This window comes from Ictidomys tridecemlineatus, chromosome 13 (genome assembly GCF_052094955.1).
Source record: "Ictidomys tridecemlineatus isolate mIctTri1 chromosome 13, mIctTri1.hap1, whole genome shotgun sequence".
NCBI classification, from domain to species: domain Eukaryota; kingdom Metazoa; phylum Chordata; class Mammalia; order Rodentia; family Sciuridae; genus Ictidomys; species Ictidomys tridecemlineatus.
In genome coordinates this window covers 82,265,179-82,279,296 of record NC_135489.1, presented here as the reverse complement: position 1 = coordinate 82,279,296, position 14,118 = coordinate 82,265,179, and the positions used below count along the sequence as shown (strand labels likewise).

At 45.4% G+C, this 14,118-nt stretch overlaps 1 pseudogene across 1 annotated transcript in view; it reads right to left on the bottom strand.

Moving 5' to 3' along the window:
• Positions 1-984: 984 nt before the first annotated feature.
• The window catches only part of LOC144364822 (E3 ubiquitin-protein ligase RNF213-like), a 74,087-nt pseudogene continuing 60,953 nt past the window's right edge, over positions 985-14,118 (bottom strand). The window contains exons 28-38 of the transcript XR_013429440.1: positions 11,508-11,697; positions 9,340-9,371; positions 7,375-7,507; positions 6,953-7,036; positions 6,505-6,685; positions 6,082-6,283; positions 4,823-4,900; positions 4,101-4,295; positions 3,539-3,628; positions 3,247-3,454; positions 985-1,857 (exon numbers count right to left, since the gene is read on the bottom strand). The product of XR_013429440.1 is annotated as an E3 ubiquitin-protein ligase RNF213-like (transcript). The remainder of the gene's footprint in view (positions 1,858-3,246; positions 3,455-3,538; positions 3,629-4,100; positions 4,296-4,822; positions 4,901-6,081; positions 6,284-6,504; positions 6,686-6,952; positions 7,037-7,374; positions 7,508-9,339; positions 9,372-11,507; positions 11,698-14,118) is intronic.

The window sequence follows — 14,118 nt, the reverse complement described above, 5'->3', positions numbered from 1 at the left end:
AACAATTCATAATAGTGAAAAAAATACCCAGGCCAAAGGGAAAATAAGGGTCTTCATATCAAGGACTTGACACCTGATTCTACCTGTAAAGGTGTGGCAGTGAGGAACAGGTTGAGTCTGAGTGCCACCTGCTGGCCCTGGCAAGCTGCACCCTGACTCCCAGGCATCTAAGGCTAAGGTGCTTCTGCTCTCAGGTGGCAGGCATCTGGTGGGAGGAGGAGGTGGCTCTACATAGTCTGGAAGGTTCATCACAGCTCACTAAATGCAAGTGCATATTGTGAAAGGAGCTACTACCTGAGGTCTGTCACTGCACTTCCTTCATCAGACGCTGTGAGAATGATACATGGAAATGGAGTGCAGTGTTTCTTCTGTACCTACCTTTGCAGGTGTGCACAGGGCCTGTGCCAGGTTACCTTTTTTTGTTTGTTTGTTTTTGCAGTGCTGTGGGTTGAACCTATGGCCTTGTGAATATGAGGCAAGCACTTTACTACTGAGCTGTGCCCTTTGCCCCCATTTTGCATTTATGTAGCTGAAAAGTTCACAGGCCTGATTTCAAGTTGATCTTTAATGTACATGAAAAATAGGTCTCCAATGTGTGGATGGCTCTTATGGCAAACAGGTTCTGAGCTGTGAAGAAAAGGAATTTATCCGGAGGTCCAGGACATCAAAGTAGGTTTCAAAAAGAAACAAAACTTACAATGACAAACGCAGCACAAGATCGAGGCAAGTTAATTTCCCTCTTTCAGAAATGGAACTGGTTTTGTACTCTCTCTGAGACTCAGTTTTTATTGGTATGGTTGAGACTGAAAGAAAGGAATGCACATACTCAGGGAAGCTGAGGTCACACCAAGATTGCATGCTTATGTAGTATAATAATACCTGGCAACCAAAAACTCCCCATGGCATTGCCAAGAGCCTGCTCTGATCCATGCTGATGCTGTAGAATTTTTTTTAGAATCTCAAGATATGAGAACTGGAAGGTACTTTGGCTGTCAATCCACTCCATTTTATTCACAGGAAACCAAAACCCTAGCAGTGTCCCAAGTCCCATGCTCTTCACAGAGTTGCTGGCTCTCTTTGGCATCTGGCAGTGACTTAGAGTGGGGTCTGGGTTGGCTTTGTTCTCATGGCATTAAGGCATGTGCAGACACCCTGGCTTTCCATTAGTGAGAAGACAAAAAGAGGGTGGTACTTTTTTCACATCTTGGAACCCAAGAAATATGAGTATAATACTCAGAATTTAAGGGACTGGGAAAGAGAAGAAAACCAGATTATCTTCTGCGTATGCAGAATAGCATAGGGAAAAAAAAAAAAAAAAAGACCAGTAGCCCTACATTCTGCCTCTGTGTGGCAACATTAGGAAGCATGAGGAACAGGTTGCAGGCCCAACACAGGTCATGGCTGGGTGTGACCCCAATTATGACTCTTCCTGTTGCTCCTTGAATGCACAGGATGGTGGCTGATTTCCAGTTTCAAGTAACTGCCATTCTCACCACTTGATATTCATAATGTAACATGGAAGTTCTGGCATCTGCATGTATTCCAGAAATAGCTTAACTCTCAAAAAAGCTGTCAGCTGGCACAATACATGCTGGCCTTGAATTCAGTGCTGTGCCAACACTTTCCTTTCAGGTGCTCCCAGAGGCACAGTGGAGGGGAGGGGAGCTGTGTCTGCAGCACATCAAAAGATGGAGTGGAGAATCCTATTTTGCTTGCCTGTCCTGTTTCCGTGTAGCTGCCACTTTCCACACAGAGACACAGTTGGACAGCAGTATCTCTTCTGGGAACTGGGATTCCACTTCCAGAAGAACTTCATTCTCTTTGGTTTCCATGTAACTCATTAGAGTGTCCCTCAGGCTGTAAAATCAAGCACAAGAGGTAGTGTTTAGAGCATCAGGAGCCTATCAGCTCTCACTCTTTCCAGGCATTGACAGGACTGAGGTGCTAAATAAGATGGGAAACACTGAGTGTCAGCTTAAAAGGTCACCCAGCTGCCCAGTTCCTGAGCTAGAACTGGAGTCCCAGGCTCAAAGCATCTAGAGGATGGAGCTTCCTCGATGATGCTCAGCTAGGCCACTTCAGGCACTCCACTGACAGGCCTGCCTGGCTGCATCAGAAGCAAAGCTTTGTCATTCAGAACAGGCAGGTATTCCCTTTCATGGTTTATCTTACCGAAGGTTGTAAATTCTCTAGGAAGGGGAATTTAATTGCTCACAGGCATGTGCCATATGGCCTGAGATCAGAAATAGCAAGTGTAGTCTGACTGTCCATCCAGAAAACCTAGTCAAGTGAAATGCCTCCCTCTTACCACATATAAAAGTGAACTAATGAAAGAAATGTGCAACATAGAACTATAAAAGCAGCAGGAGATAAGGAAGGCCTTTAGTGTATGTCCCCATGGTGGCTTTTTTGGGTGGGTGGTACTGAGGATTGAACCCAGGGGTGCTTAGCCATTGAGCCACATCCTTAGTCCTTTTAAATGTTCTATTTAGAGATAAGACCTTGCTGAGTTGCTTAGAACCTCACTATGTTGCTGAGGGTGGCTTTGAACTCACGATCCTCCTGATTCAGCCTCTGGAGCTCCTGGGATTGTAGGCATGTACCACTGCATCTGGCCCCACAACGACTTTATGAAAAAATCCCATCAATTGACTTCTAGTGCATTTGTAATGTGTACATCAGATTAATCTGTTCTATATAAAGATCTTTTAAAAATCATTAAGAAAGAGAAACTGGTTGGGTGTGGTAGCATATGCCTATAATCCCAGCATCTAAGGAAGCTGAAGCAGGAGGATTGCAGAGTTGAGGCTAGCCTCAACAATAATGAGGTCTTATCTCAAAAAATAAAGAGCTGAGGATACAGCTCAGTAGTTAAGCACCTATGGGTTCAGTTCCTGGTACCAAAAGGAAAAAAGAGATCAACTGCCCTGTCCAATAACCAAAAGCTACCAAGAGATAATTCAGAGGATGATAAAAGTGGTGATAAATTTAAAAATGTGCCCAACCACAAAAGTAGGTGGGGAAACAAGTGAAAATAAGATACCATTTTTTGGCCATTAGATTGACACAAATGTAAAATTAAGATAGTTTTGAATATCTTAGATTTCACACATTAGTGTGGCTTTTTGTACCTAATCTAAAATGTTTATCTCTTTGACATAATTATGTCTACTTGTTAGACAGAGGTTCAGTCTAACAAGTGGAACTACCTTCACGTCAAGGGGAAAAAGCAAATATTCTGCACACCTGCCTACCAGCAGGTATGCACACCATACTTCCATTCAGGGTTGAAGCTGTCCTGGGTCTGAGTGTTTCTTAGTTTCAACACCATCATTTCATGAAGCTCTAGGAGGAAAGCATCCAGGTCTGTGTAATTCAGGAAGGCGCTGAGGAGCTTAGCACTTTCTGGGCTGAGGTCTGCTTTGTACTTAGAACTGATTTCCCTAAAGGGATTCTAAAAAAGATAAACAAGTGCAACATCAAAGCCTGGGAAGAGGGTGCATCTCCCTAAGTCTGGGCAGAGGCAGGGCAGACTCACTTTCTTCAGTCCCAGTAGCTGTTCCGACGTATGAGCAGAGAGGAATTGCCAGAGAGCAATGGCGTGTTTTAACTGACATCTGCATAAGGCCTGGAAGAGGAAGAGAGTCCCAAATAGAATGCAAAGGCTCACACCCTCCCTTGGTGCACACCAAGGACTCTGGGTGCTACCTCAGGGCAATCCTCCTTGTTTTCTCCATTTCCTGTCTTGAGGCCACCTCTGTTCCATCCAAGAGTCTACCTGACTCATCTTGCAAACACATGAGTCTATTACTTCTATTACTTCTCCTGCAGCAGCTCAGTGTCTGTGAGCATCATGCAACGTACAGGTAGCCAATGTCCTCAGTCACTTGTGCATCCCACTCTACTAGGTGGTCAGCACTGAGTGTCCCTTCCTCTCCTGTCCCCAGTGTGTGCTGCTATTCTGTGGACTGGCTAGGGGTGGGGTTCATGACTGCCCCTTTCAAGGGGTGCCTGCATTGATGCTCCCTGTTTGGTGGCATTCTGTCAGGAAATTAAGATGACGTGATACTGATTCTCCTTGAAAGGCATATGGGACCCACCTTTAAAATTGGAGTCATTTGGTCACCCATTCGCAGGATGTCTTGGACATACACATTCAGATGCATATTTGGATCCCCACCAGCTGTGCCTAGAAAGCCCAGAGTAACCTCTATAACAGACAGGACTTCACAGACATCGCTGTAGGACTGAAGCTCTCCACTGATGGCACCCATGGCCGAATTGGGGAGAAGGCACTGAAACCAAAAGCAGAGGCTTGGGTCAGGCTATTACTTCTCCTACTTATTAAGAGCCTAACTGTGAGCTGCCAGCAGGACCAGCTATCCAACACTTGTGGTAAGAACTGATGCTTGTGCTTGAGCTGATGCTGAGTGTAGCAGCGTTTCAGACTTTGCACAGAAATGGGCCCAAGCTAACTGAATCCTCCACATGACCCATGAGTACATGGAAAGGCACAACAGCTTCTCCATCTGTCAGTAGCAGAACCTAAGGAGCAGGAAGAATTGAGTTCTCAACTTGTAGCACCATGGTCATGATATCATCATTAAGAAAATAACCCCCAAGTGGTTGGTCTGTACTCAAAAGAAAGTTTGGTGATCGGCCATCCCGCTTGCTTCTCCAGAAAGCACTGGGCTCTTAAGGAGCTCCTGGGGTTCTTAGAGAGCCAGAGAGCCTGGAGCTCACAGCACACACCAGATGGGACTGGACTGTCCTTGTATATGTGAATGAAAGCACCTTGCAAGTGAGGGTTTATTATGACCACCTGTGCCATTTTGTTCTTGATGTCCATAAAGAGATGTTCAAAGTTCCAATCATGTCTGTATACCAGCATGGGTATTCCCTAAGGTGAGAAAGGAAAAAAAAAGTTTCTGGAAATTAAATCTATAGTGGAGGTTCCCATCTGATGACAGATATATTCTTCTGCAGTGACTCAGTGACTAAGTACCAAACTGGACAGTATATTTCTGGGCAAGGAATGTAGCTTTGTTGTCTCCTGATGACTCTGTTCCACCCCCACTCTTTGGACACAGTAACACAAGAAATCCAGCCTGGCTACAGTAGCCTTGCAGATATTGCCCTGCAGAATAGTGTGTCTGAGGACCACAAGAGAGGAAGAGCCCTAGAGGAACAGGAATGGGAATGTGCACATTTGTGATCTATCTTGTGACACTGAGCAGAGACTGTGCACAAGGCAGCCACTCTCAGGATGAATTAAAAATGGCTTTGGGCTTAAGCAACTGACAGCCTAATTGCAGGCAATGAGAGAATAAATACATCCTAGTATTACACCTAACTGGACCTGGAAAGATGAGGGCAACCGCTGGAAGGGACAGTGTGGAAGTGCCATTGTGCTCAGGGAGTCAGAAGGCAGGTCACAGGGTTTGATGCAGTAAGAAAGGAAGGGCCTGGAGACAGCTGGAAGGTCGGGCTGGGATCAGGTGACAGGGCCTCTGTGACAGATGGGGGAGTGTGATGGAGGCCATGTAATGCTGTCTACACGCTGTGGACTGGCTGGGGATGGGGGTTCCTGACTGCCCCTTTCCAGGGGTGCCTGCACTGATACTTCCTACATAGTGGCATTCTGGTAGGAAAGTAAGATGAAGTGGTGCTGCTGGCACTGGGCAGCTGAACCAAAGGCTAAATACTCTGACGTGAAGCCTTGGCCATGGCAGTTCGAGGATGATGGAATGGGGAGGTCTGCGCAGTGGTTTCTGGGCACCAACTACATATGCAACTGAAGGGGTGGCAGCAGTGATGGGTTTTCTTGGTGGTACCATTAACTGTAGAGGAAACCCAGTCCACTGAGACTTGAGGCTGCCCTGCTGGACAGGTGCAGATGGTGATGGTGATATGGAAGAGAGCTGGGGACACTTCCCAGCCCAAAGAAGGCATAGGGACCACAGACCACCAGTAGGGAGGAGATAACGTAGACGAGAGCCTGGGTGTCACTTAAGTCTGTTTACCCTGAAACCCACAGGGCTGACTGACACAAGCAAATCATTGGCAGAGGGCCCAGCCTACCTTGAGGGTGAGCCGGGGCTTTCCCTGGAGGAAGCGGCTGCTAATCTGCCGCTGGATCTTCTCCAGGTCAAACTCCTGCAATGTCTCCCCACCTTGCTCCACTTGATACTGGCAGTTGGAGATAATCAGTGGAATCAGGTCTCGTTCCACTTCGTAACTGATAACATGCAGGTCAGTGACTTCTGAGGCATCCACGGAATAGCTGAGGGACAGAAGATACAATTCTTGGGGTCCAAGGCAGCTGTATGGGGCCTAAGGCTTTGGTACATATGCTCCTGCTTCTGCCTTCATAGTGTGAGCAAGTGAAAACCATGTGTAAACACGGGGCTTTGTTGAGGAAGGCTGAGAGAGTGGAGACAAGAGCTGTTGCTGGCAGAGTCTGCAGCCAAGCCTGGTGGCAGGGATGGTTGGCTTCTGTAGTACCTGTTGTTTTCCTTGGAGAACTTCTCCACCATCTGGATGATTTCATTGTGAAGGTTAATCAAGTAGCTGACTAACGCAGTTGAGCAGAGACCTAGGCCCCGACGCCGGGGTAGGATGACCTCAAAATCTGTGTCCAGATCCAGGTCAGAGCTGCAGTAGTCTTTAGGTAACTTGATTTCACCTTTAAAAGACAGGATCATTCCTAAGCAGAGGGATTCTGCTCCAGGCATTTGGATCACAGCCTGGGGAAGCCATTTCCATAGAGCTGGTCCCTGGCTGTTAAGTTTCAAGTGCTCTCAACTCTATTCTTATTCCATATTTATAGATTCAAGAGGACTGAGGATTACTTTGGAGATTGATTCATGTATCCCAGCACCTCCATCAATAGGTTGCAATTGCCACACACACAGCAGGGTGCTGGCAGAGACACATGGAGGAGGACACTTACCATTGGTCTTCAGTGACCGCCTCAGTGCATTCCACGTGGACAGGAAGATGGTGATCCTGTTGTGGAATAGCTGCCTCAGCCCCTCTGTTGAACAAAACACCTGGTAAGATCCCCATGGAAACAACCCCTAGCACTACCCTGACAAGAAACCACAAGGTGTGCTCCCAAGAACCTGACCCTGCACCTTCTTCCCATTCAGTAGCATGCCACATTTCAAGTTTGAGGTTGTGTGAGAGCTGGAGAAGGTGAGGGCTTTCTAGCCACAGCAGTGGCTCAAGGCATGTCTCTGGGATTTGGCATCATTTGCCTCATGTTCTAGCTTAGAATCTGAGCCCCACCCTCATGCCCCAACCTGAATGATCCTTTTGAACCATGACACATGGATGGTCCTGATCTTTTTTTGGAGCAGGCAGCAGTCGTACCTGAACTGTGACTGCTAATAAAACTCCTGATGGAACAGTATTCATCTTCTGGAACATTCTGGAATCGTTTCACTAGATCCCTTTGCAGGGCCAAAATCTCAGGTAAGAATTTCACCAGTCTTAGTTCTGCCTCCTGGAAAAGGGAAAACGAGCTCAGTAACACTTTCTCTGTTTAACTGAGAAACAACATGAGGTGTATAGGTTTGGGGGCAGGCGGGGACTTTCTGTGTGGTTTGTGTGGTCAGTGGGTTGTTTTACAGATTATACCCTGAAACTTGCAAATCGGAAAGGGGCAAGCCCATCCTCTCACCAAGTGGAGGGCCTTCAATATGTTAGACATGCCCTGCACACGACAGATGTAGGATGAACAAGACCAAGTCCCCTCCTTCCTCCAGTGAAAAGCTTCCTCAAGGGCTAAGCTGGGCCACCATCTCTCAGTTTGACAAGAATCAACTCTAGATGACCAAAGACCCAGATGTAAGACTTGACATCTGAAGCTGTCAGCAGAAAAATAGAGGAAACACTCCAAGACATTGGCACAGGCAATGTTTTTCTGGATAGGACCCCAAAACCACCTTTACCTGACAGCTGGTAAATACCCAGACTATATAACTCAAAAAATTTAACAACAAAAATATCAAAGCAATCCAATTTAAAAATAAGCAAATGATCTGAATAGACACTTCTTAAAAGAAGAAATACAAGTGGTTAACAAATATATGAAAAAATGCTCAATATCAGTAGCCATCAAGGAAATACAAATCAAAACTACAATGAGACGCTATACCACCACAGTTAGAATGGCTGTTATAAAAAATAAGATAGTCATGGTGGCATCTGTAATACCAACTACTCAGGAGCCTGAGGCAGGAAGATCAAAAGTTCAAGGCCAGCCTCAGCAAGTTCTAGGCCAGTCTGGGCAACTTAGTGAGACCTTGTCATATTTGGGGGAGCTGGGGATGGGGACTTTAGCTCAGTAGTAGAGCATTTCTTGCCTAGCAAGCCCAAGAAGGCCCTGGGTTCAATTGCCACTAGTATCCCACCCTATAAAATAAATGAACCCAAACATAAAATAACAAATGCTCACAAAGATGAAGAGAAAAACGAAATCTAATACTGCTAGTGGAAATGTAATTAGTACCTAATAATGGAGAATAGTATGGAGGTTCCTCAAACTAAAAAAAACCTACCATGTGACTCAACTATCCCACTTGAAAGAAAATTAGCGTATCAAAGAGGTACTGCACACCCATGTTTATGTGGCACCATTTACAATAGCTAAGACATGGAATCAGCCTAGAAGCCCATCAGCAGATGAATGGATAAAGATGTGGTTTATATACATAATAGAATATTATTTTAGCTGTAGGAAGAATGAACTCCTATCATTTTCAGAAAAATGGATAGAACTGGAGGATGTTATTTTAAGTGAAGCCAGACACAGAGACAAGATCAGTGCATGCTATAGGCATACACGGAAATATCGCACCAATTCCCATTAATGTGTATAACTAATGAATTTATAAAAGTAAATAATTCGGAAAAAAATTTTAAAACCTGACTCTTGGGCTCACTGTTGGGTGTGATGCTGCTGGAAGGAAAGACCAAGGCCTGGGGCAATGGTAGCTGGTGTGATTCCTGGATTTTGTTCTGAAGATCCAGAATCCAGCATCCTCAGTCAAATAAAACTGTGTCTTAAGAAGAGATCACAACACTACCATAAAATTCTTTCTAGTGTGAGCACCAGATATTTCCAAATCATTCTGCTCCCTGCCATGGTACTGGTCCATGAGGGAGGTGGTGAGAACTTCTACTGTGGCCCAGGAGAGCTCAAGTGGGTAAAAGCTGGGGATGGTTTCTGGGCCTGGCAGATCCCACAGCCCCATCATTCAGCACGCTGCCTCCTGCCTGAAGGGCACAGGGAGGGCTCTAGTTTGGTTTTAGTGTGCATTCTTGACTGTTCACCAGGTACTTGCTGGTAACCACCTGCTCAACTTCTGGGGATGAAGACAAGGTGTCACAGTTGAGTGACCAGGGTGGTCCCTCCTGGCCTTCAAGTACCTTACAGATCACTGCTAACCCCATTCATGTGCATATTTCACCTGTGACTTCAGCAGATGTGTCTTAAGACCTTTGTGCTCTCCCTGAGACTGGTGCTACAGGTCTTGCATTCAGAATCACAGTGCTGATGGGGTTGGTTAGGGTTCTGCCTCTAGGAATGATGACTTTGAACCCAGGCACAGAGCCTCCCAGTCCTCAGCAGAAGTATTCCAGGAAAAGGGGGCAGCCCATGAAGCAGACACACCTTCTGTAGAAACAGCCAGAGCACGGGCACCACCTCCTTGCCGTTCTTCTGCTCCACGACATGCTGGAGGTACTCAACTGTGATCTTCTTCCTGCAGCTCCAAATCTTTGAGCAATGAACCACACTTTTCTGGGGCAGCTGGGGCAAGAAGCTTGCAGGGTCACCATATATGATTTTGGCCACAGGGCTAGAGCTGATGCGCTCATCCTGGCTGATGAGTGTGCTCACAGTCAGCAGGGTCTTATCTAGATGCTGGATAAAGAAATGACACAGCATTCTGCAAGTGAGACATTGTCACAGGCAATCGGGAAGCTCATGGCCCCACAGTGGCTCTTTAGGAATCTGCCTGCACACACTGGATGCATGATTTTGCTGTCTTTCACGGTGATTGGGGGGTTCTTTGTTTATAGGGTTTTTGCCTTCCCAAACAGAGCAAACTATTTTAGGGGCCTTTATTTCACCTCCCTTTTGCTTCCTGACTTTCCTGTCCTGCTGTGGATAGTCAGCTCTGTGATGTTCTCACCAGAGCAGTCATGAATCCAGATATCGATTTATTTCTGGAGGGTCTCTGCCTCTTACTTCCACATCCTGCTGTAAAAAGCAATAGAGAACAAGCGGCCACCTGCCCTGTGAGAACTCCTGATAATCGTTGGCCTAACTTATGAGCAGTATAGGAGGGACACCTGGGGATAGCAGAAAGAGCGGTTTCTCCAGGTGAGGCCTCTAATGACCTTACTGAGGACAGTGGTCCAACAGTGCTCTACAGATGAATGGGACCCCCTCCTGGACACAGGGCTAAGGAGTAGTCACCACTCACCACTTACCTCCAGTTCAGGTAGAAGAAGAGCTTCAACATGTTTTTCCAATTGTTTCTCTGTGCTTTGGTTGACAATTTTGCATCAAAATTTAAATGTCCTACAGAGAAAACCAAAACGTTTGTGTGTTATCCAACAAACAAAAAACAGCAATCTCCATACAGAAAACACTGAAGAATGTTAATAAAGATAGTCCTCCTTTTGAGGTGATAACTTCCTAAGTTAGCCAGGTACTGCCAACACCACCTCCAGACCACTTGAGTCTCTGACAACCTTCCAACCCAAAGCTGTGGTCTTAAAGGCATTCTAAAAAAATGGTTAAGGACAGGACATGAACTCAAAAGCCTAGGGACACAGAGACGCTGACAGCTACCCAGAGCCACCTCACTGCTGCCTGTTAGGCTCCCAAGTCCGTGTGCTGTGGAAACCACACCAGAACTAGAGGCATTTGGCAAAATCAGTCTTGATAAAATGGGAAGCACATGTTAATGTTGGTTTCTGGCAAAGATATCCCCGAAGGGAAAGGGATTCTTTGGTTGTGGGAACAGACTTTTAATTGCTATTGTATTATCTATATGCTTTTAAATAACATTGTTCTGCAATGGTCATTTTAAAAGATTTTTGCAGGTAAGCAAAAAGAAACTGAAATCCCTCCTAATGCCACTCAGGTAACTACTTACAGAGTCCCCTCACAGACCTTTGCTTTTGGCATGGTTTAAATGTTTAAGAGTAGAAGAGTTAGCTTGGCAGACAGTGTTCTGCAGCCTCCTTTGTTCGGGTAATGTGGATATGCACATATCACCTGGTGGGGTGCCATGTGGTCTTAGGGTACAGGTTAATGCTGCATGAACAAGCAACAGGTATCGGTGCTGCAGGCCCCCGCCAGGCAGGTGATATGTGGAGGAGTGCAGCAGCCCCAGCAAGGAGAGCAGAGTGCTTGCTCCCACTCTTGTCATGCCATTCACCAGGAGCTGAGGGAGCCTGACCTCTTGGCAGTCATGTGCAGCCCTCACCCCGCTTACTCTGGTTAGGGAGTAGGTGCTGCTCTTTGAGAAGGCAGCGCAGCATGAGGTGGACCACATGGGTGGTCTCGTCAGCACTCTTCCCCAGCATCTTTGTTAACTGCTCCAAGTCTCTCTGGATGTGCTGCTGCAGGAATCTTTTTGGGTCACTCACTGGAGGCTTGATGATGTTTATCAAAGCCTGAGAGAGCAAGAAAATAAGATGTGCAGTGGGATCTGTGTGTAGAGGACACAGTGAGAGGCCAAGGGAGCAAAGCACCTGTGCTGGGGAGAAGGTGGTTTCTAGGTGAGGTCAGGGTGCTCTCAGGCAGCAGATGGAATCACATGCATCTCATGATGCAGGCAGCAGAGGAAGGGAGGCAGGTGGTTGGAGCCAGAGACTGCTGGCTCTCATGTCATCCTGGTGCAGCAGGGAATGCTTCCCTATACCTCAAATAGCCACCACCATGAGGGGGTGACAGGGTCCTACCACCTCCCCATGCCCAGGTTTTGGCTGAGGACAAGAGTTATATATGCCAAGTAGACTTTATGAGCTGATTATTACACCTTGTATACACATGCTAAGATGTCACACTGTATGTGTAATTGCTTTGTGTCAGTTAAAACAGATTTTAAAATAAAAAAAATGAAGAGGATTTTCCATAATCTGATGAATAGTTACCCCATAGCATCATATGTCACAGTGGAAAAAGCAGGATCTATAACTTTTGTATTACCCTGTGACTAGGTAAAATCCCTAGGTGGCTAGGACTTTGTAGACAAAAGGACTGACTGTAAACACAGCAGGTTCTTCCTATGGCAACATAAGAGAGTCTAGCGGTAGCATCTTATACCTGAAGATTTTGAGTGGCTCCCAAAAGCATAGCCAAATGAATGAGTAGCCGGATGAGAATGAAGACTACTGCGGACAGGTCTCGGTCGAACACCACTATGACATCTCTGGGTTGCAGGTGGCCCAGCACATGGCCAATCTTGGTTCTATCTGTGCTGGCTCTGGAAAGGATGAGAGGAAACAGGGTGAAGATTGGAGATGTCTGTTTCTCCTCAGCCAGGGTCTCACACCTTAATGACTATGTTCCCAGGTTTTTTTTTTAATTATTATTTGTTTTGTTTTGTTTTTTTTTTTGGTATTGGGGATTGAACCCAGGGGCTCAACCACTGAGCTACATTCTCAACCCCCACTTTTTTAGTTTTTATTTTGAGACAGTCTTGCTAAGTTGCTGAAGCTGGCTTTGATTATCCTGCCTCAGCCTACTGAGTCACTGGGATTATAGGTGTGCACCACCACACCCAGTTTTGAGGAAAACTCTAAAAGTACTGGTTATTCCCAGCCTAGACCACCTGCCTCCGAGTCCTTCTCTTTAGACCCACCCTGCTGACTGGCCAAACCCTGCAACATTCCCAGTGTTAAGTGGCTGCAGTGGGCCAAGTAGACTTTATGATCTGATCATTACAGATCATTAATGTGGCCATTAGTGCAGGGTGTTGGGATGGAGGCCAACACCTGCATCAGGGCAGCAAGTTTGGAGCATTTTTGCATCCTCATAGGGTTTGTCCACGTTTTTCTCAATATTCCCAAATCAAAAACTGAGATACACAGTCTGGCAAAAATTTTTTGAGATTTAATGACATTGATAGTTTATGGAGATAACAGGCTAGACGATTTTAAATTTTATAACAGAATAACCAGATGTATGATGATGGTAGAAAGTCCTGCCTTTCATCTTAAGGGAACACTGACAGCCACACTTATCTTAGAATCAAGCATGGGACTGTGAGATCAAATTTTTATTTTTATTTATATTTTCAGTTTTGGGAATTGAGCTAGGGCCTCACATATGCTAAGAAAGCACCCTACCTCTGAACTATGCCCCCTATCCTTTCTATTTTTATTTTGAGATGGTCTCACAAAGTTTCCCAGGCTGGCTTCAAACTTTCCATCCTCCTGCCTCCCAAGTAGCTGGGATTATAGGAATGTACTGTGTCTAGCTGGAGGCCAAATTTTTATCTGGTTTCTGAATCTGATACATTGGGCCTTCTGTATCTGCAGTTCTGCACCTGTGGATTCAAGCAACTGTGGAATAAAAATATTCAGAAATAACTACATCTATATTGAATAGCAGCTTTTTTCTATATTGAATAGCAGCTACAAATATTTTTGTAGCATTTACATTGCATGAGAAACCTAGAGATAATTTTTTAAAAGTCCTTGGAAGGCTGGGTACAGTAGTGCACACCTGTAATTCCAGTGCCTTGGTAGGCTAAGGCAGGAAAATTGCAGCAGTTTCAAATTCAGCCTCAGCAACTTAGCAAGACCCTAAGCAACTTATCCAGACCTTGTCTCAAAAAAAAAAAAAAGAAAATAGATAAAAATGGGCTGGTGATGGGGATGTGACCCCTATGCTCAATCCTCACCAAAAGGAAAAAATATTTTTAAAAATAATTTTTATTATTTTTTAATAATAATATTAAAATTTTGTGACCTACCTATTTGTAGGTCACAAACATGATTGTTTCATGACATATAAAAGAACAGAACATCTGAATCTGAGTATCTTAACTTAGCATAATTCACAATAGCTAAACTGTGGAGCCAAACTTG